The 23,715-nt window shown below is 41.2% G+C and overlaps 1 protein-coding gene across 2 annotated transcripts in view; it reads left to right on the plus strand.

Moving 5' to 3' along the window:
* Positions 1-23,715, plus strand: part of zfhx3b (zinc finger homeobox 3b) — a 207,213-nt gene that overhangs the window by 43,463 nt on the left and 140,035 nt on the right. For both annotated transcript variants that reach the window (XM_069174378.1, XM_069174377.1), the window contains exon 4: positions 15,693-16,053. The gene's annotated coding sequence lies outside the window, so the exon portion shown is untranslated. The remainder of the gene's footprint in view (positions 1-15,692; positions 16,054-23,715) is intronic.

Raw genomic sequence — 23,715 nt, forward strand, 5'->3', positions numbered from 1 at the left:
GTATGAGGGGGAAAGACCCGCACTGCCCGCTCTCCTGTATCCTTTTCACTGCCAGCCATCCTCTTTGTACAGCAGTTGAGACCACCAGTTAATGCAGCTGCTGGATTGGCCTCTTTCCTTGCTCTGCTTTTATTGATTTCAGCCAGACACAGAAACAGACAGAAAGAAAGGGCCTTTTCAGGAAGAAGTTAAATGGTCAAGTAGCGGGTGGAGGGTGGCTTTCACCACTTTATTGACGAGGTGGAAAAATGTCACTATTATGGAGGCCCTTGCAGCAGATAGCGAGCTGATTGGATGAGTGCCCCCAGGTCAGAGTGGAGCACGTTCCCCCTGCAGCCAAACGAAAGCAAATAAAAGGGCAGAGGAATCCGCTTGAACTGGAGGTGAGGTTTCTCTCCACCAGGCCTCTCTTTAGGCAACATTTCTTAGGGTGTATAAGGCAAAGTGCTTGGAATTTGGACAGAGAGGGCTGATCTCTGGTGGACTTCTTCCCTCTAAACTCTCTTCTAAAAGTACTCTGGGCTTACAACTTTTTATAGATGATAAACACAGATGTTGAATCTGCACTCCACTGCCATGACTACAGATTCATAGCTACAGTTAATAAAAGAAAGTGAGAGTTGAAGAAACCAATGTGAAATGTGTTGGGATCACACTGATCACATAAAGACACTTTGTCCCAGGAGAAGCTACTTCCAAGACACCCATGGCAGAAAGATGTCTGACCCGAGTGTGATAGGTAGGAGTGACGTGACTGTACACATTGGCCCAAAAATGTTGATTATTATTTAAAGTCTGGTGGGAAAAACACAAGGAGAAACCTTGGTGCAAAAGAATAGTGCACGCCAGGTTCACTGTATCTTAAGGCAAAAGGAAAGTATCACATTTTTGATTGCCTCTCAAGTCAGAGGCAACAGATTGGTAATGTCGAAAAATGAAAGGTAAACACATGATGGGATATTTGCAAAGAGAGGCTGGGTGTACCGTACATAAAATTAAATTATGCACTGAAACTGATTTGTGAGACTGAGGGTCCCTGACAGAGATGCTGTTGTGAGTCCTGACAAATGGCTGAAGGTTCAAATACAAGCCATTCTCGGGCCCTGCCTGCTGACGTCAATCAGTCTAATTAGCCCAGCATATCATCTGGTCAGCCCCTTCTCGCAGCACAAGACAGACCTCTGGAAAGGTCAGCATGCCACAGCAGAGACAGAGCAGTGCTTAATCAGAGGTGAAATGGTTTCTTTTCCAAATTGATTCCAGTTTGGATCAGACAAGACTGTATTGTGTTGAGCCACTTTGAGTCTTGAAGGAAAGGCGGCAGGCGCTTTTAGGGGGCTTTTAAAACAAGATATTAACAAATAAAAACTGTTCTAGTGACATCTGGACCAGGGCCCAAAGAGCAATGGGCTGTATGAAAGATCTGTCTGTCTGTCTCTATCTTCATCTCTTTCTGGTCTCTTTCCTCTGTTTCCCCTGTTCTCTCTGTCTATCTCTTTATCTCCTGCTCTGCATGAGGCACAGTGTACATTCACATGTGGACGCACATACTCAGATGAGCTGAGAAAATTCATTCCAACTCTGCAGGAAACTCTGTCCCTCTACACTGTAAAACTCGCAGGATCACTTTTCTAATGTTGACACAAAACAGTATGAAATAAATATTTTGTCTTCATTCTCAAAGTAAACTAAGTACCATTAACACTGGACCCCTGAGGCATTATATCTTTTTACACCCTCTTTAAAACTCTTTTTACAACAAGCATGTCACAGCCGTGTATACATAGAAGGAAACATCTGCGCTTGCCCACACCCACACACACACGCATCTGCACACCGCACATTCACCAACTCCCTTATGCTGAATGCATAATATATGTAATGAAATAATGTTTCCAGTGGGGATGGTTGTGGCTGGGGGATGGAGATGTGTGGTGCATATCAATGTGACTCCCCCCAGACTCCCTGGTTCAATTGGTGTGATGGTGGGGGGTAAATGAATATGTGGGAGTGAGAGAAGCTTTATCCCTTTGCCCAAAGCTACAGTGAGGAGTCCACACAGATAGAGGAGGGGTTCTTAACTGGCTTACTCATTCATTATGAACTTAGGATTCTAACCGACTGACTGTCGTCCTCTACATCCCATGTCCACGGGTTGAATTCAGTTGTCTGATCTAAAAAGAATGTACTGGCTCCTCCTTATTAAACCACTCCAACCACTTTTAAAGATTTAAAAAATCCAAAGCATGATGTATTTGTGGCATGTAGGCTGATACATGAGCCAGTGAAAGAGAACAGGCACTACCCTCCATATAATGGCCAATCCTACTATATAAAAGACGCAAGGCACATGAGTTTAACCTCTTCTGAACCACAGATTTCTCAGGAAATCTCGATGAAAATCAATGGTGAGACAAATTACATTTTCCCCCGTGCCTCACCTTGACTAACTCAAGTGAGCTCGTCTGCTCCATCTTGTCAGAGTGAAGATGCTGTGTCTCTGTCAGCCGGGGCTTTGATGTTTTAAACATTACCATTAATAATGTTTTCAGCATCAAAATTAATTGCTTCGCTACTGTGTCCTGCTCTCTTCATCCAAAGCTGAAGCATGCATAAATCAAGACTAACTACCTTTGTCTTGAAATTTTGAGGTCAGGAATTTGGGATGAGACCAAACTTGAATGTGGCCAGGGAAATGATTTGTTTATGTATCTATGTATCTATGTGTCTGTCTGTGTGTGTGTGTGTGTGTGTGTGTGTGTGTGTGTGCGTGTGCGTGTGCGTGTTTGTCTTACAACTAAATGACAAGAATCAAGTAGGAGTGTTTGGAATACTTGTGTTGTTTACATGTTGGAATGTTTGTCATTTATGTTCAAGATTAAGGGATACATTAGCATATATAGCATTAAGTAGTACTACACAGTGCATACGTGTGTGAGGTTTGAGATACTCTTTCATGATCTTTCAGTCTAATGCTGAAATTTGAAATTTGTATGATCTAGGAGTCATAAACTTTTGCCCAAATTACTAAAATGCCATTCACAGATGCCTTTCTTTTTTACGACTAACTTTGAAATATTGGAGCTGTCACAGAGTTAGCTTTGGGATGTCGTTCTTTGCAGGATGTGGCAAATTTTGAATTAGTTTGGATTAGATGCTAGAGAAGTATTTTTGTGACTTCCAGATGTTCTGTTATCTATAATTCCCAGCTGTGTTCTGAGAGGTTAAATGAGCTGGAAAGTTCCTGTCCAAGTTCTGTTATACTCATCAAACTCAGGGAAATGTAATTAGTGCCTTTTTGAGTTCACGTCGCCTAGCAACTTTCTCCTAAATAAACACAGAAAAAAAATCCCTTCCATTTTCATATAGCCACACCTCTTATTTGTCAAGCACCTCCTCCTGAGTGGCTTTGGCCATACCCATACTCTGGGGGCCCTGCAATGTGAAGACAGGGTGAGGAATGTGTAAAGCATCCAAGGAAACATGAGCTGCTATTTTCCCACAAGTATGAAAAAACAGAGGCTGTGGCTGTGGAATCTTTCTGACGCAATCAGCTAGTGGGATGGCTGCTGTACATTTGGGATTTGGACAGGGGCTCAGGTCAGGGTGTTGTTAAAGCTGTAGTCTTAGGGCTTAAAGATCTAAGCTGGACCTAGGTTGGTGAGAGAGCTGCTGACGAGGGAAAAACCTGACGAGCAGAACTGGATGGAGAGATAGCAGGAGCTGCTCGATGGCCCCATTTGGGAGCACTCCATAGTTCCTGCTATTTCATTTTTAACAGGCATCTGTGGGGCAGCCTATTAATTGTTTGTTGGCCAAACCATCATTAAAAAAAGCAGACAGCAGGGTGGCTTTTACGGAGATGTGAGTGGGAGCAGAGAGCTAAAACAGGAGAGAGGATCACTGAAGAGGCCCCAGGAGGCGCTCCTAGAGACCCATATGATTACCACACTACTGTTGGCTCTGTAATTCTTCATACATTAAGACACAAGGTTGAAAGGAATTCCCAAACACAAAAACAGAGAAAACTTCAATGAGCCTCTCTTTCTTTCCTGATCTAATTATCGCTGCCTCCATAATCGCTGTTATATTCATCATAGTGCTCCGTATTTATAGGGTCTGTTTTCATCATAGTAATAATGTCACTCTGGAATTTCCATGCAGAAGGAGAGAGACCGACACATACATCTCAGAGCATATAGAGGAAGCAGCCAGATATCATTTGATGTGAAGGAGGCCACAACAGCAGAACTGCTCCACCACCTCCCTCCAAATGCTGCCTTGTTTAGTCTGGACTTTTCCCTGCATCTCCACTGTGGAGTCTCCAGATGAACTGAGTTCAGTTTGGCTTTAACCTCTGATCCTTGTATGGGTCTAGACTGGTTCCTGGAGCTTCCACTGAGCCTACTGTACCTCTCTTCCCATCTTAGTTTACATAAAGTCACAGTAGCAACTGTCTGTCTGAGTCTTTCTTTCTTTCTTTCTTTCTTTCTTTCTTTCTTTCTTTCTTTCTTTCTTCCTTCATTCAAATCTACATCTTACTTACTTCCTGTTTCCTCTCTTAACTCTCCATCCCATCCACTCCCAGCCCACTCTTATTCCAAGGGAGCCCACTGCCTCCTGTCCTCTGCCCCCACAATGTTGCTCCCAGTATTTGGATATATATTTAACACCCACATGTGAGGCCTGGTGAAAGTGCCTGGGGAATGGAAAGGAAAACAAGCATGCCCTCGCTCCTGGCCCTTCAGTGCTGGCCTGCTATAAATACCTCCGGGTGGCGCGCCAGTTCCAGCACCAGTGGCATGGGAACCTCTCTCCCTCCTCTGGTCCATTGCTTGGCCTCTCAAGTCCAGTCTGGGAAGGTTTCAGCCAGCAGGCCGGCCTAAACGGTGGGTGGGTGGGTGTGTAGGTGTGTGCAATGTGTGCAGTGTAGGGAAAATGTACAGAGGGTTGTGTTCAGCAGCGATGGTCTTCCTGTTTGTTTTGTGTGCATCTCAGAGGAGCATCCCTGTGTCTTCTCCCTTTCTCCCTTTCCCGTCATTTCCCTTTTCAAAAGACTTCATGTATACTGCATTTATGCTGTTTTGCCTTATGAAGATTGTATGAATATGTGCTTTTCAGACTGTTAAAAAAGAGATTCCCTTTTCTTCACTGCAGTGAAGCGTTTGTTATGTTACTCCCCCAAAAATTGATTTCGACTTTTCAAAGGTTTGTTCTTCACAGTGCTGTCTCCCTGTGTCGATGCACGACAGGCTCAGCTCATATTTTCAGAGTTTGAGGTAATAGTTTTAAACTGACAGACTAAACATCTCTCTCCCCGGCTGTTCCACTTCTACAGAATAAATAGTTTTATGTGCACAAACACACATATGCACACACAGGCTCGGTGACTTATTCTAATGATTATTTCTTTTTAGTTTTGTGGGGTTCAGAAGAATTTGCTGGCTTGCAACTTAAAAGATATGGATGTTGGGCCTCTTAGGTCACTTTCTTGTCTTAAGTGCCTGTCCCCATTTGAGAATTTAAGTTAGTATTATAGTGTTGTACAGTAGATACAAGGCAGACAATATCATTTCGCTACTTCTCAGCTACAGGACATATTTTTGGTGTTTTAGAGCATTGAGAGCTTTTAGATTCTGTTATCAAAACTATTCTTATGGATTTTCACATAGATTGTGACTGTTCCAGTGCCAACTAAAACAGAGATACTTGAGATCATAGCTTTTTGTTTGGTCATTTTACATACTGAGTCTACAGATTAAATGTCTCTGTTGTTCCTTCCCCCCCCCCTCACACCTCTTAACATTCTCCCCATGTCTCTTTTTCTCTCCCTCTCTGAATACTGTTCTTTTCTCTCTCTCACCCCTACAAGGCTCACTTGTTATTTTTTCGTACAAGGTCCTGTAATTAAGTTTGACATAAGCACAGGGATTAAATATGCGGTTGAGGAGGGAGAGAAAGGAGCTCTGTTACAATCTCAAGGCCAGCTGTAAAATGGAACCAGATTGCGACACTTGGAGTTGGAAAGTTTGGGAAAGGAGCTTTCGAGCACAGCCAAAAGACTACTGAGTTTCTGGCCAAAAAAACTAATATTAAAAATCCTTAGGCAGAAGACTAACACATAGTCCGATCCAATGGTAATTTCTTCTTCAGCTAAAAGACTGCTATCTCCTCCAGCTAAACATTAACTGTTGTCTGTCCAACCAGATGACTGATACCCTGACCACAGCCAAACTCTGCTGCCAAAATAATACTAGAAAGCAAAATGCTACCTAGTTAACTGCACATTTACAGGCTATGACCATAATGTATTGTTTCCCATGACAAAAGAGAGGTCTCAACTCACCCAAGTAATTCATCTGCCACTTTATACTTAGTAATCAAACCCAATAAACAAAATATTTACTTTAAAGGCAGATGGTAACTTCATAAAAGATGTAAAAATCACAGGCTTTTTATATCTACACACGCAGCTAAATTAATTTTCCAAGTGAAGACAAAAAGACCAATCACACCCATTATCCTCTGATGGTAAGAATGTAAAAGTGATTGTAACTCAAAACCAAAATGCAGCAGGAAAAACTATTTCACATGCTATCACTCAATCACTGACACCAAATATAGAAATATAGGCTAAGATCAGCCCCCAGTGCACCGAGCGTGTCAATAGGATTTTCTTCTGTTCTGAACTCTGAGAGGTCTCACATGGAACTTTGCATTCTTAAATAACTCTGGCAAAACGCTTTAATCTTAATGAGTCTGAACAGCAAATCTCTCATCTGCAGCAAAAAGGATTAGGAATGCAGAAAAAAAGACTGCCGTTCCACTTTGATGAATTGTGTTTAGAAAATCCCTGGGCATGAAGTTCCCCCAATGAACAAAGCGTTAGGCGAGAACGGATGCTTTTAAACAACACAACTTATCTGAGAAAAACAGAACATGCATTTAAGTGAAAATACAAAAGCAGAGCTGATTCGACTCCTCTGCAAATGATAAAAGTGACTAACTCTTTTCCTCAATCCACTTAGCTACTTTTGGAATCAAACCTGGAGTAGCTTTGCACAAATTACGTGTATTGTGTTTTCAGTGCTTCGTCATTGTTTATTTATTCTGTATGATGCACACTTCCATTGTGAAGAGTAAATAAATGAATTCATAATTTTTGCCTCCTGCTAAAAGTACTCGAAATGGGTGATGTAGTGATGAAAAAGGAAGTTGATGAACACAGACACTTAAGTGCCAAGAGGTGCTGCTTCCAAAACCCACAAAAGAACTCGTGCTTCCACTGTAGTTTGCTGTGGTTTTCCTCGTTGCTCTGAGAAGACAAACTTTTTCCTAGTTCAGTGAGAAAATATACTTAGTTAAGTATGCTATTATGCAGAGGTGTTTATTTGTATTTGATTAATACATTATTGATAATATGTTAATGTAATCCAAATCAAAGCAGTTCAGCGTTTACTTGATTAATTATTACTCTGTGGTGTAATTTCCCCAAACAGACTCTCTGAGTGGTAGGGGTTAGAGCAGTAAGCCTCTGGCTAGTTCAGACTGCTCAAACTACAAAGAGCCTTACTGCTCTGGGACCTGCTCTTGGTTCCCCCTTTCCAACCCCCCACCCACCTCCCCAAATGCCCCGAGGCCTTCAGAAAACTACCCTGGCTGATTTTTTGCTGTATTTATTTTACCTTTCCTTCCAAATCAGCGCTTCCCTTTGTTTCCTATAATGGACGTAGCGAGGAGATATTGCTGATGCAGGTCAGACTTATGATCCATATTAATGAGAAAACACCATCATACCAGATATACAGTATACCCTCTTGAAATAAATGAGCATATCAGAAGGGTGTGCATTTTTTTATTTTTTTTATTTGTATACATAATTTTCTTCCTGCTCAGCACAAGTCTGTGTTGTAAAGACATCAATGTCTTGTGTGTGCAGTGCACTGATAAATATTACCATGCACTTGACCTATATTGATCCCCCACTAGGAAGTATACCCACTCCACCACATTGAGCCTAAACATCTGGTCACCAGAGTGTTCCTTTGAATGACAGATAACATCTGGGAAGACGGCTGCTATCACAGAAAACAATGTTCCTATCTCCCCCTTCCCGCCCCTCTATCTCTCTCCCCCTTGTCCCTCTTTCCCCATGTCCTGCTCATAAGCACATCCCTCCCATTGATTTCCCATTAACCCCTTCTAGACTGTGAGTGTCTGCCCACCCAGACACGAAAACACCAGTGGATTGATTAACAACATAATGGCATCACTATGGCTGCCCGTTGTCATCAGTGTGACCAGGTCTGCAGACTGGTCCTGTCCATGTCCAGCTGTCTGCCGCACTCAACCATGTTTCTCTCTTCTTGTCATTTGGCTTTTTCACTGTTGTCCTTTTTCCTTCCTCCCGTCCCTCCTCATTTACTTCCTTTCCTTCCCTCCTTTTCCTTCACTCTCTTCCTCCTGCCTAGCTTCTTCTTCCTTGAAACCTTACTCTTACCCTTCTTAATTTCCCTCTCGTCCTCGTCATCCTGTGTCCTCTGCCTCTTCTTCCTCCTCTCAGTTTACTGTTCATATTCACCTGGCATTCAGCCTCAGGGCACATATGTAGAACCACCATTTGAATCACAGTACTTAATGTTGCCATTTGCCTTCACAATATTATGATAAAACACTGTGTGTGTGTGTGTGTGTGTGTGTGTGTGTGTGTGTGTGTGTGTGCGTGCGTGCGTGCGTGCGTGCGTGTGTGCGTGCGTGCGTGTCTGTGCATGTGTGCAGATCAGATATCTCACTATATGAGCTTGCAGTTATGCGCTGATTGGTGTCATTGAGGACGGTGGCTTGCAGTTCATTTTAGACAGGAGTCTGAGATGAGCATCACAACAGCAGTGCAACTTCAGCTTTGAATTACTATGAAAAGAGTTTGTTTAAAAAAATACTTACTCATGCGATTACACTGGATAAGAAAATTAAACTCGTTTCAGTGTGTGGGTGGGTGTTTTGATGGGTGCATATGTTTGGATTTTTTTTTTTCTTTTGTTGTTGAACAGACTGTGTTAAAATATATACGCACATAAAAGGATGCCATATCTGTTTCAGTATGTATTTCCTCCCTCACTTTGGCAACTGCTCTGGCGGCAGAAATAAAGTAAATGTGTGTTTGTTAGGCTATGTTTGTGAGCCACAACGGAGGCAAGTTAGAAAAAGCCCTTCATTTAAGCATGGCGTGCCTCCATCAGTCCTAGTCTCTGATGTACAAAGAGCCCAGAGGAAGGAGCTTCACAGCTGTTTGTAAACTATGAGAACAGGAAAGGTCAACAAAGTAATGCAGTGCGTTTTTTGTAACGCATTTTCATCTCTCTCTGTTCCGTAGTGAGACAGCAGGGCTGCGCCCTGCCTCAGTAGTACTGGTGCATTTAAATTACTGTTCTTGCCTGGAGAATAATGGTGAAAGCATAACCCCATTGTATTCTTTGATAAACTCTGGAAAATGCATGGTATAAGCTGAGGAAGAGGCGCGGTTTAAGGGCACAATTGCCTTGCAAATCTACCATGGCAAAGTTTTTCTGAGGGAGAGAGAGAGAGAGCGAGACAGGGAGGAAGAGAGTGGTGAGAAGAAGGGGAAATGTGGAACTGAGGGTTGCGGGAGAAACTAAAGTGAGAGGGAGATGGAGGATCCAGCGTGTGTGTAGAGTAGGGGGGGTCTGTGTTGCAGGGACAAGTGTTATCTCTGGGTGCAGAGGTCTTTGTTTGCAGGGCAGAGAGGTATAGATTTCCTCTCCATGTCAGCGCCTTTATTTAGGGCTCAGCACAGAGGGGACAATAGCAAACTAATCCACTACTGAATCAGGATTAATATTCAAGCCGCAAATATTAATTCACAGCCAAAAGGAGGAAATGCAGAATGTGTCAAAATGCTCAAACAAATAAAGAACAAAAAAGACAGAGACCCTTGACCAAAAATTCCATCCTGAGTCTTTTATATGAGTGCATTATTTTTACTGGGTTCTACAGTCTCGTCTCAGCATTCTGTTTGATTTCTGGATTAATCTTCATAATAATTTTCTGTAGAAGAGAGAGCTGGGGGAAGCTGAAGAGCTGCATGTTGTTTTTGGCTGTTCTCCTCACTAAGCTCTGGATTTAAGATCTGGATTTGAATATTTATGATAGAAAATAATAGAGGTTATAAAAATAAGTCCCTGCAGAGCTGGGCTGTAAGTTATAGGGGTAAGCAATGCCTCCCACATCAAAGAAGCCTGAAGATGTTGGCCAGCAGGCTGATGCCTGCTAAAGCCTATAGCCCTTCATGCCAGCCCAGCACAGGGCGGTTCTGTTGAAGACGAATGATCCAGAAGTGTCACTCACTATCAGAGTGCTCATGAGCATACAACATTTAGTAGAATCCCAGTTCTATTTAGTTTTATCTGCATCAAAACAACAAGAGAAAACAAACGTGCCACCAGGGTGAGATCGTTTGACTCGTTTCAAATATAGTTTTACTTGTTTATAGATGGAAGCAAGTGACAGTATTTGTAAGTGACAGGTGGGTTACTCCTCTAGTTTCAACATAATATCACTTGATCCAAGAAAATGTTTTAAACATGCTGGTTTGCATTTGAAACAAGTGACACTTTGCCTCCCATTTCCATTTTTTATTTTTTTATTTTTCATAGAATACTTCGATGTTAAAATTCAATATCAGTTGTATGCCAATATTATTTTGGAGAACTGTGTTCCATTGCTGTCAAATTATCTTTTAATTTCTTACATCATTTAAATTGACATGTTAAATACTTGACCTACCAGTCTCAAGTTTCTTTCTTTTTAATTTTGTTCCACATGAACACAAAATTGAGATAGAATAAACTTTTTTACACCAGATTAGTACTTTAGTCTGAAACAGCTACAATGCATGTCCACAGCGCGCGCGCACACACACACACACACACACACACACACACACACACACACACACACACACACACACACACACACACACGAGCACAGTAATCCCACACTAGGGGGTAGAGGCCTGTTGTATATCAGCAAAAAAAAAAAAAACATTGTGATGTTCAAAGGGGCTTCACAGAGGCTCTAACCATTGATAAGGTCTAATGTAATGAGGGACTGTAAACTTCATCTTTTATACATGGAAACATAATGTGAAAGGTCATCTTATCTTAATCCTCAAATCTGCAGCATCCAGGCCCGTGGCCCCATTTCATGAAGTTAAAGAAATAATCTTTGAGACCATTCTGAAGACGACCCTTATTATCTTCTTCACAAGGCCCAATCAGAAGATGTCATTAGAGTGTACTATGAATGCACTGTAAGCAATGATTATTTCTCTTTTCTAATCGGCCCCAATCATATCATGGAATCAGCTGGACTGTGCGCTCATGGTGAGAAGCTTTATTATGTCCAGTGATTAATCATCAAGCACTACCTTGTCCCTCTTAGACACACAGCACACTGCTGGCCTGCTTCTTGGAGGGAAAATGGGAAAACATCACCTTCATCAGCACGGTGCTTACCTGATTTTCCATACTCTTTAGTTCACCCCCACTCTTGGCCTTATACAATAAAAGGCTGTTGTGGATCATCTCAAGGATATATTCATGGTTTTAAGACCCTTCATTCACTCAGGCTCCATGTAGAGTCTCATCAGTGTTGGAGAACTGTGGTTATAAAGTAGCACACCATTATGTTTTGCCCACTTCATCGTTTTAGTGAACATCTTTCTGGATTTGTGTTTGTTAAATTCTTGATCTGTTTCAATCTGCTCCCTTCCATAACAGAACAGACATTTCTTGTCGACTTAAAAAAGAGGTAACAATGTGTCCTTAAATTCCAAACAAATTGAGGACAGATTACATATACAGTCATGAGGAGGGAGTCATTTTGTGAATTAATGCAGTTCTAAAAGGTTATCATCTCAAGACCAAGTTTAGACAATTTGTTGTTAAGGAATCCTTTGTTCTCAACTGAAAGTGTGTCAAATGTAGACAGATTGTAAAATATTTATTCCTTGACTGCAGATCATATTAGAGTGTTATTGTTTGTTTCGTTTTGTATTCCACCCCTAATTTGCCAGTGGTACAGTTTTTCGAGAAGTCTAACAAACACATATCAACTTTAACAAAGGTAGATTCTATCCTGTAGCGTTAATTAGAAGGAAATTGTAAACAGACGCCTGCCTTTCTTTTACAGATTATCTATACTTTATGACTGAATGTTTGAAGTTATGAGGGATTCTGAATCAGCACTGCTCGAGTGGTACTCTTATAGGACATTGTTGTCTTCAATTATTTTCAGTTATATTCCCGTCTGTAAGAGGCAGAGGATCATTTATTATTTAAAGATGCGATCGTTGCTGTTTATCTGGGATTTTTTAAAACCGGGTTATCTTTTCCACATAGTTTTTTTTTTTTGATTAAACGGAACAAAGCGTAATAAAATGCAGTTTCAAATAGATGCTTGTCTCTCTAGTGCACGAGCTCATCTGCCATTATTGTGATTTAATATGAACGGTGCCAAGCAGCTGCCGAGAGACGAGATCTAACGAGCATCAGGGAGGTGCTTTAGTATGTACATAAAGGGTCTCACGCAGACACAAGCTGCTACCGACACACTCGCACACACACATAGGTGCTGACTAACAATCTTGTATATCTTTATCCATATGTAGTAGCTGAAAATGACTGACTGAAAGACTTGCTGCTAACTTTTGCAGCTGCATTAATTCATTTTCTTTGGAGATTAGTAATGATTTCAACAGTCTGATAAGTTGTTCCTTTGTTTAACCTCACCATCTTGGGAGCAAACTACAGAAAACCAAACAGTCTAAAACAACGTGAATAACAGTACATGTTGAGTTCATTCATACACACAGATTTTTTTTTTTTGGTATCCTGTCTGTGTCTCTTTGTTTAGAAGACAGCAAGAAGGAACAGACTCTCCGATTGCAGTACAGTCAAAGTACACTACTGCAGTTGCTACAACATCCTTTATTTCATTACTCAATAAAATTGTCATGCACACAGCTTCATCCCCCAAGTGCACCCTAAGAATAGAACTTTTTTCCTGGTGGATCTGCAATCAGTTTCAGTCCTGCTACTACATGTCACTGTTTTAACACATATTGTTTTTTCAAACCCCAAATCCCCACGACTCTTGTTGTGCCCCTTTGATGGTCACTAGTATCCACTGGCTGCACCATCACTCTTGTTACTTCCAATACTTAACTTTACACTGAAGCCTTTGCCCCTGAGACCCTAGTGTTGGGAGATTAGTCCAGCCTCAGCTGAAGTAGACAAACTGCAATCAATACCTGATATAAGCAGCCAGCCTGGGTCAAGCGACCTTGCTGTATGGCACCCACGGCAACTCTGGTAAAGTCCTTATAGATTCTGGATGACTGACCCCTGACGACCTGGGCAGATAAGGTCAGTCTGGCCAGAGTGACCTAGTGCCAAGAGGCCAGTGTCCAGTCAGTCTGGCTGTCCCATAATGAAGTGGTCAGTATTGCCTTTCTGTCACTCAGCAATTACTGGGAGAGATATGGAGCTATAGATAGGTGCTGAATGCACATGGAGGCAGTAGTCACAGAATTACATTCGCGAGGCAAAGGACTGGTAAAGTGACATGTAAACTACTCTAATATGGGCTGGTAATGACTGGAAGCAAGACGGATCGAAAGGAGTCTGTATTACATCTCTGGATGCAGGCACAGGAAACACTACTGTGAAGTTCATGTTCAGTAGCTGCTTTTAAAAAATTAGTAGCACAAATGTGATGCTGCATAAACACTTTTTTTTTTTTTTATCTCACCTTCACTGGAAGCATTATTTGTTAGTTTATACTTAAAATAATACTTAAGATATATGTCAAATTATTTCATTATTCTATTTGCTGATAAAACTATAAAAATGCCAGTGGACATCAATCATCACTCCTGACCTGATGATATCTGACGAATGATCAGTCTAGAGGGAGCCCTTGATAGACTGTGTCCTTAATGTGTAAGTTGCGGAGTGAGGAGTGACCATATTAAAAGACAAACATATGTCACAGTGTTTCTGCCATGGCCTTTTGTGTGCTCCGACACTGGTCAGGGCGAGGAAATCCCCAAAGCCATCCACCTGCTGCCATCACACACTCTGTGCATTCTTCTGTCTGCTAACTATTTAGTTGTCAGTGATTTGGTTAAGTGGAATTGACTTTTATCTGCGGTGTGCTGTGGGGCTGCCACTGGCAATTCAGAATCCCCCTTCCTCAGCTCCCGTTTTAGCCTGGTGTCACATCCAGCACATTGCTATTGGCAGCTGAGCCAGGCCTAATCAATAGCCCAGGTCAGGGATGGCCCGCGGCTCTGCTGTGGGTGGGCTATTGATCCGACACACACACTCCCACAGGTCGCTCTGACAAACCGGGAAGTCGTGGCCTTGGACGAAGTGAGAGAAAGGGGAAGAGAGAGATGACAAATTAACAGCACTGCTTTCTGTCCGCTGTAACTGCTGACAAAACTCTGTCGTAAAAATAATTTATTTATTGATTAGCAAGTAATGTACTGTACACTCTGTATTTAAGATAGCTTAAAAGGGCCATTATTCAAATTGATATTTCAAATGGAAGTGATTGGATTTTGAAAAGCTGAGCACACATTAAAATCAAGACAAAGAGAGACTGATAAAACCTTTCAAGTGCAAGCCCATCATAACCACCATAGACCTCTGCCCCTGTGTGTGTGTGTGTGTGTGTCTCTTTCTCGTCTCTTTTCACCTGTATTTCTTTCTCTTTGCTTTGTGGATCCTGTGTTGTCACTCTATCAGACCTGTGGCCAATGAGCAGGAGTCTAGTTATTTTTGTTGCAGCTTTAAATGTTGCTCCCCGAGCTCCTTATCAGCACCACACTAAGAACTCTTGGGAACAATTAAACATGGGCTTTAACTCGAGTCTAACCACAGAGGTAAAAATAATCGCACAATGTTTCCAAATGGAAGTGGCTTCAAAAGAGCTATTCAGTTATCACAAGCTGTCTGCCTCTCCCGCCTGTATTCCCCAACTAAATCTCTGTCGCTGTGGAACTATTGGAACATATGACAAGCATATTTACCCAGCTTCACAAACCAGGCCCATGTGGAATTCAAAGTCTTTTTTTCACATGTTCCTTTTTTTCCATTGCTGGAATTGACAGTTGAATAAATATGTATTGTCTATGAGACTTTGTTGTCATATACTGGAGATCCTCTGCAGAACAGGCAATTATATATGCTATTACAGGAATATGTCTTGTTCCGGTTATGGGGAAATTAAGTTTCTTCAGAAATCTTTTTCATTTTAAAAGTCTTCAGTGGTATGAGAAGAGAAATTACTCACAGCAGTTCATTTGCTGTTCAATGTAATCTTGAAATCATAAGAGGCTGTCCTGCAGTAGTAGTTCACAAATAATTATAGATTAATTTAGTTGACTCTAAAAACAGCTGATTAATTTTGAAGTCTTGATGGAAGTCATACTGCTCTGGTTTTCCTCTTCTGAAAGACATTTATTATGTACTCATTTCCGGGAGGAGGTACAGTAAATGTGGGAGCTCTTAGAGGACCGCAGCGGAACTCTAGCTTAATTGTTGTGATTTTCAACTGTGCTCAAAACATGTTTCTGACTGTTTTTCTCCCTTTGTTTCTTGTTCCAGGTGATGGTGTCATCCTGAGTTGTTCTTCTTGTGACCCGGGAGTCCCTAAATCCCCAAAACATATAGCTTTGGAAACCCTGGAAATACCTGGAATTCTAGGAGTATATCACCAAAACTTCTTCAGGTGCCCAGGCACCGGATCAATAGCTTTACATTCTCAATTTTTTTTTTTTTGTTTATACAAAGAAAGAAAGACTGAATATTAGCAATAGCCGCTGGCCATCCACCATTGCTTCGACAAACCTGCTGTGACCAAGAGGGCGTGACCTTTCTGCCTGCTGACTTCAAACAGACACTTGAAAAGAAAACACAGTCAGAGAGGCTTCCGTGTGTTGGAAACTCAGACCAAAAACCCCATCAGGTAAGGCTGTGAAGTCCCCCTTGCTCCTGCTGTCCAAGCCCTAAGCCCTTTAACTTCTCGAGCGCTTTGAAGCTAACTTGTCCCCAGTCTGTGTCCCCCACATGGTTAGCTTGCCTCCAGGTTCAGTGTAAAGGAAAGTCTGGCTGATAAATGCCCCACTTTTATGCTGTGCTCACCTGTTTGTTCCTCTCGGATTAGAGGCTCTGAATATGTTGGGGTTGTTTGGGTGATAGATGCTCGCCCTGAGTTCTTCTCTTGCTGCTTGTAGATTTGTGACCAGTGACCTGCCAGAACCTTGGTGTGGCTGACGAGTTATATTACACACCATATACACAAACGTGTTCTCATTAGCTACTGCATGTTACACTCTGTGGACATGCAAACACACGCTGCGCACACACCAACATATGTAAATGTGCAAACGCATGGGCAGGGCATGCATTTTATTCATAGTTCACACTCAGGTGTGTAATTTCTGTTACAGTATTCAGTTTTCCTGTCAGTAATGGGATGTGTGAATGTTCCAAAACGAGGGGTGCTTTTGAGTTTAAAGGGACAAAAGGGATTTTCTAGCTGATAAAATGTCCCCGCTATTTGTGTGTGTGATTATTGTTGGGTGTATATTGTGTTTTACTGTGTGTGTCTGGGCGTGTACAAGGAAAGATATACAGTGTGTGTTTGAATCTTGTATCAGAAATGTGCAGCAATGGCGCATTTCTGATGCATACATGCATGCTTGGGCTTCATAGCACATGGCTGTGAAATGAGCATTTCCATTCGGAGTGACTTTGAAATCAGCTTCACCTCCTGTTTTATTAGGGTTCGTTTTCCCAGTTGTTTTGCAGAAGACTGACAACACATTTTCAGTCTGTGATTAAGACCTAATCCCAGGTTATTCGGACTATATTAAATTATTCTGCTTGATAAAGGAATATGCACGATTTTAGTTTTTTTCTCAGGCAATGACTTGGAATCAAATAGCATCTGATATAAAGATATAGAGACTTCAGACTGATGTGGTCAAGCATTCCCTCTCCTTCAAAAGGTAAAACTGCTCATTTTTGTTTGTCAACTGTAAAAACAAAATTCATTATTTTTTTCCCTTGAAAATAAGCCTCATTAAGATTGAAATTTTATTATGCAATCAAGTGACATAAAAACTGAAAAATGATGGTGAAAGCAGCAGGACATACTAAAATAAGATGATCCTTAAGGACCTGAAGGGATTTGTTTGAAAAATTCGTAGTTATTTGATAAAATTTGGGTCGCTGAAATTGAGTACCTAGCAGCAAGTCATTGTTTTGAAAATGAGAATGAAGAAGGAGAAAATATATACAGCCATTTTTGTCTTTCTCCTGCATCTTTAAGATTATTTTTAGTGTGGGTGAAAATAAAACACTTGATAACACAAGAAAGGATATTTATCATTGTGGAGCTAATTAAGGACGTGATCTGAAATGTATTTTCTCTAAAGTCTGATTTAGGACCCAAAGGGTCATCTGCCTCACAAATAGGGCAACAATAATACAGCAGGAGTCAGGAGTGAAAGGGCTCCAGTCTGGGGGAAAGCAACTCCCCTCCCTGGCCTGTGTGCTGATGGAGCTGTGCTCCTTGCCCAAGGCTCCAGGGCTCCGACACTAGACCTTATTTTTCATGTGGGCTGCACACTGTTCTGCTGCAGTCGAGGTTGCTCCCTTTGTGCCAGCCCTCCCCTCTCAGAGAAAAAGACATGCATGATTTCATACATGAAAGATATATGTAATTGGACAGCGGGGCCTATGCAATACATTTACAATTCTAAACAGAATACGTTCAAACCCGTTTCCTCTTTCTCTCCCCCTTTCTTCCTGAGGAAATGTATTTGCACATATTCAGAAACATAAGATCAAAAAATAGACAAAACACAGGTTATCATTCTTGTTGCATGCTTTATATCTCATGTGAATGTACAAAATGCCGAAGCACTGCCAATATATCTCATAATTCCCCTTTATCAGTGCATGGCTGAGGCAGTGATGTTGTTGCTTAAGGAGAAACACAGTGGATTCAAGCATGTACGGCAGGATATCTTTGTAAATATAAGTGTATTGCGACTCTCAGAATCATACATATGACTACTTCTTTTGGGTGGTGTTAGGGGGAAATATCAACTTCACTGTAGTACTCATCTCAGGATACAATGGTTTAGTTTTCAATTAAAAGTGGAGTCCTTATCTCTACTTGTCTTGTATCTCCTTCCAGTCCTTCTTTTCAAATTCAGTGCAACAGAAATAACGATGGAATCAGTTATACGAGTCAGAAAATGCAGCTCATCTATGGAAATACATGAAGATTACACATTGTAGACCTGCATATTGAAGGTTTGCAAAATGCTCGTTGTGTTTTTGGTGTGCATTCTCAATTGAAACGGCACTCCTCCTTCTCTGCAATCAAAGGAAAATATAATGTTGCATTACATCTGAATTAAACCTCATAGTGAGAAAGCAAACTGTGTTCCCCTGCTTTCAGACTGAGAAATATTTTTTTTCGAAACACCAAAAAATATATAAATATGCATAAAATCATTGCAAATTTAATTTTATATCAAGTTCAAGATGAGCAAGATATTACCTTGGTGATTCCAGGTTAATTTACTAGCTGCCATGAAGTGAATTAATGTCTGTAAACACATTTTATCCTCTAAGCTATGAAAGAGAATATCTCATCACTGTCGGCCATTTGACCACGGGGAGGGTGTGACCTTTAGGAATTCAAAGACAGTTATTCATGTTGATATCTTTTTGTCCTTATGAGCAGCAAAACAACTTGTTTAAGTGGATTCGATTCAGCTGATACTCCACAGCATTGTACAGATGCACGGCATTACAAATGATTCAGTAACCACTTACCTGGCAGGATTGGATGCGGTATTGCACCGTTTCTAATTTCTTCTAACATCATGTCAATCATGTGTATTAACACAGTAAAGAGAGGCTGCCATCATTCACTCTACAGTACCAAACTTCTGCGTGTTATACGCAAAAAGTGCTTGAACTGGGTGAAGGGTGGCATTTCTGTCACTGGAATGAGATCAGGTGACTTTTACACACGTGCTGAAATTCATATTACAAAAGGGATCTGGGCAGATGCAGGCGATGTGAGGTGCAGGAGGAGGTAGCAAGGATACAGGCGATATTCCTGAGCATCCTCCAGCACGTCTCGTGTGCAAGGCCTCCGACTGCCTGCATGATGACACTCCGTCCAAGTTGAAAAACATCAACTCGTGAGTTTGAAAGATTACGTGTTTCCACGAGGATTGATTTTTAGGAGGCATGTTGGCTGCAGTGTTGTGTGTGTGAATGCATATAGTGGCATGACAGTGGTGGAGACAGCCCTTGTAGACGGACTGGTGCGGACCTCCTGGTTTAAGGTGTTAGCTCAACCCTCCTGTCGTGTGCCTGTCATGCGAAAGTAAACACCTTTACTATTAACTCTCTTAACAACCTAACACCTAAAAAAAAAAAGGAGCAGCTCCAATAATCACTTGTTTTTATTGGCTCCAGGAGCACTTAGGGGGGGTGGGGGGGGGGCTCACCTCTGCTGAGGTATTTAGACCATGGGGGCCAAATCAGTTGATGGACAGGCAATGCTCTATGACCCCCTCCCACCTTACCACACACAACAAATAGGGGTGGGGTTGCCTGCCACCATAGACAAAGTTTAGGGGAGCTTGTAGGGGTTAAGCATCTATAATTCTGCCTCAGTTGCTTTGACCATCTGAAATTACTTTCACACAACCAGAGGGCTCCTTCACAGCTCTGGAGGTTTGATGACATGAGGCTTCAGATGAGCTAGTTGGGTTTGTTTCTTAACTAGATGCTGCACAGATGCTGTCTCCGCATCAGCAGGGCGTTGTGTGGCGTAGATATGAGTGGTAGATTTCCATGCATGTAAAAATTCCCCATGATCCCACCCGTGTCTGTATTCACTTGTCTCTCTTGTCTGGATAGTAGCCCTCTGAGTGAGTGGTTGTTAGCGCATGAATGTGTGTAGTAACGGCATCCATGTCACTGTCAAACACCGACTAACCACTGAGTATGTAAAGGAAAAATCAAAAGCTGTCATTTTAGTCATTGTAGATGGGCTACACTTGTCCATTGTCGTCACTATAAAGACCGCGTCATTATTTGTCAATTACCATCAATTTTGCTCTCACATTAATGTCATTGATTTGAATAGTAAAACTCGTTATGTCTAATTCGTTTTTCAATCAGCAATTTATCCGTTAAATTATTTCAAACTCACTTGATCCTTGATGTGACTTCTGGATTTAACTGTTATGTGTGATTTTTTTTTTTTTTTTTTTTTTTTTTTGCTTCGTGGATTATCAGAAGACAAACTTGAAATTGTCGCTGTCTTGTTTGACCCGAGCTCTACACTGTAGATGGATGACGTTGCGGCACCCAGAGGCTGTGTGTGTGACGCAGGGGTTTGGATTTGACCTCTGGCAATAATCCTAGATCTGTATTCGCCTTCTGTGGTAGCTTCCACCTGTCATCTTTCATCTCGTCGTGTTCTCACTGTGACATCAAAGCAAATTACTCTCTTTAAGTTTGTTACGTTCAAGTGCAAACGCAGCGAGCACGAGGTGGTATTTAAAAAATACGGTTTGGCGTTGTATGGGTCTGTGATTCTCCCCAGTCCCGTTTGGGTCGGTTTACCGCCAGCTTGTGTAGCTGTTACCTGGAGTGGTCATATGGCTCTGATTTGGGATCCCTCCGTTTCCGTGAGCTTCTCCAAAGCGCCTAAAACCCCACGAGTCCCGCCTGTCTCTCGCCCAGAGTCTGTGACAGCAGCTTTCTGGATTTCTACATTATTCACTATATCCCCGACCTGAAATATGCATTAACAGAAGACCTGGTCCGCTTTTCTTTCTTTCTTCAGTTAAGGCTGGATTTTCTTCAAAAAATAATTTTGACATTATATATTCAGTGGGCAGTTTGGTGTTTAACTCTGATAAATTGTAATACTGTGGTTAAATTCTAAAGACTTGACACTCCCTTTTATGGGTTGTTTTTATTTATTTTGTGCGCTTGCTCAGTGTTTTTTGTGACTTTGGAATTTATATGGCAACACTTGTAAAATATTTAAATCTAACGGGTTCCAACAGGTAAACTGTTCAAACTGCATCTTTTCTGGAAACGTGCAAAAATAGAAAATATACATACACAAGTATAACCTTTTATCAACATTCTCAGGAGTTTTTATTAGATTACACAGGTAATTATCACAGCAAACAGTAATTTTAATTGTTTTTTTTTAAAGGATTTTCAAAAAAAGGTATAATGGACTGAAGAAGAAGAGGTGTGGTGAGGCTAGACTGCTGAGTTTGTGTGTTTTTAATAATAATAACAATAATAATAATTTGTAAATAATAATATTTTTAAAGACATTTTTAACTCCTTTTAAAATATGTGACACCGTGATATAGCTCCACTCCCCCGACCCCCCATCGCCACCTCCACCACACACCACACATGGGCACACAGACACAGGAAGGAGGGAGAGAGACAGGGAGAGTCCCACTCGCTGACTTTGGGGGAGTCTCTACGTGTGTGTGTGTGTGTGTGTGTGTGTGTGTGTGTGTGTGTGTGTGTGTGTGTGTGTGTGTGTGTGTGTGTGTGTGCGTGCGCGCGCGCGCGCGTGTGTGTGTGTGTTACTGATTCGATTTCATCGCAGTGGTCATGTTGAAATAATCTTTACAATTAAGTAAAGACAGCTAAACATCGGGGATTTTCGGATGTTTTACGACATTTGTCGAATATTGACAGAATAATTATGGGTCAAAACACCACAATTTTTTTTTCCAAAATTCAGACGTCAAAACTGTTTCTGAATAATGCATAGGACCATTAATAAGGTAGTACTGGCAGGGCGAGTAAATGGATAAGAGAGGAATTGAATTGATATGCCTGCTTGTTTCTCATGGAAATGAGGCAGACTGACCAGACAGCCGCTCGTCATTTATTCTCCAAACTCTAAAATCACAACAGCAGCAGCAGAAACCAGGTCCTGTTTTTTTTTCCACCTCAAGGTGCATTCAGATATATGATGTCATTTTGCTCCTGCGTGTCCCTGGTTTGCATACGATCTACAAACAATTTCACATTTTCATGAGAAACATTTGAATCACAGGATGCAAATCTTTTAAAATGTAGAAAAAAAGAAAAAGAAAACTGGCAGATGATTCATTGCTTTTTGTCCAGGAACATTTTAATATTATTATTTAGTTTCAAGAGTAATTAGTTAGATCACTAAACAAAAATAAAAGATCAATATTAAAAATCAAATCCTATCATTCGAACAAATTAGCTATAAACAGGCAGTCATAAAATCAAGTAAATACAAAAACAGTAAAATTCCCATAGGACATACAGAATATCTGGAACAAAACAAGACCAAAGCAAACAAGTAAACAAATAACTTCATCTACGTTTAAATGCCCAAAATATCCACTACATGAACATTGCAAGATTTCGTCGTGGAAAACACTGAGGACAGATTTTTACTGGGGGGAGGGGGGGGGGGGGGGGTACGTTTCTGTAATAAAGTTAAAACCAGCTCCATGATGAATAAATGGTCTGACATAATTATCTGCTATATAATTCAGGCAAGACTATAAGTAAAAGAAAACAGCAGCAAAAACAAGAAAAAACGTTGCATTTCAGTTTGATAGTAGGCTGAACAAAAGATTCACCACACTTGAGTTCGTGTGCCAAACACGACACAAGCATTACAACAACAAAAAAAGAAACAGGCTAAAGGCACACACAGGTTTGGAATATTTGCAAATACTGAAATAAAAAATAAAGCTGAAGAAATAATTACAAATAAAAAGAAGTGTTTGCAGAAAGACCTGTCCACAAGAGACACATGCTTTAATAGTGGAAAATCATCTAGAGCAGGAATATGCTGCATGTACAGTTACACATTATAACGATTCTAAAAAAAAAAAAATAGTTTTAAATCAAATATATACTTTTTTTTGTTTTGTTTTTTTGTGCTGCATTTGTGCAGGCTTTCAGCTGTACTTATTTCTGCAGGATGTCCCGCTAATTAGGCCAAGTGCAAGTTTGATCTGTGCTGGGCTTCTGCTCCTTGTCACTCCCTAAACAGTCAAGGGACTACAAGGGACTATTTACAAATGAATGCAGTTTCGGACTGTGTAGTCTATCCAGCGTCATTCATTCAGACGAACTACTGAGATGAAATATTTATCTGAAATATTATTGATTTCCGCTGTGTATAGCCCTCCTCTCTTTTGTCCACACTAATAACCCGACCACGTCGTTTTACATCATTTACATGCGAGCCAGTTTTGTATATAATGATAGACTGAAATACAAAGGTGCGCTTTGCCAAAGACCAGTTGGTCCGCAGGCGCTTGGCTCCTGTGAATGAGTTGATGCGCTGCTTGATCCCAGTGGTCAGGCTGAACATAAGAGGGCGCTCCCATTGCACCTGGCTGTGCTGCCCTATCCACCCTAGACACACGGAGAGCCGGACACCAACCTCTCTGTGTGATGTGGTGGTAAACAGCGCAGCCTTAACTGTTTCATGCAATCGATTCTTATAAACACACACCAAAAAAAGACGAATATGAAAATTAGCTCATACATATTT

This window comes from Embiotoca jacksoni, unplaced genomic scaffold, assembly GCF_022577435.1.
Source record: "Embiotoca jacksoni isolate LCO1_2020_lvr unplaced genomic scaffold, fEmbJac1.0.p SCAF_6, whole genome shotgun sequence".
NCBI classification, from domain to species: Eukaryota; Metazoa; Chordata; class Actinopteri; family Embiotocidae; genus Embiotoca; species Embiotoca jacksoni.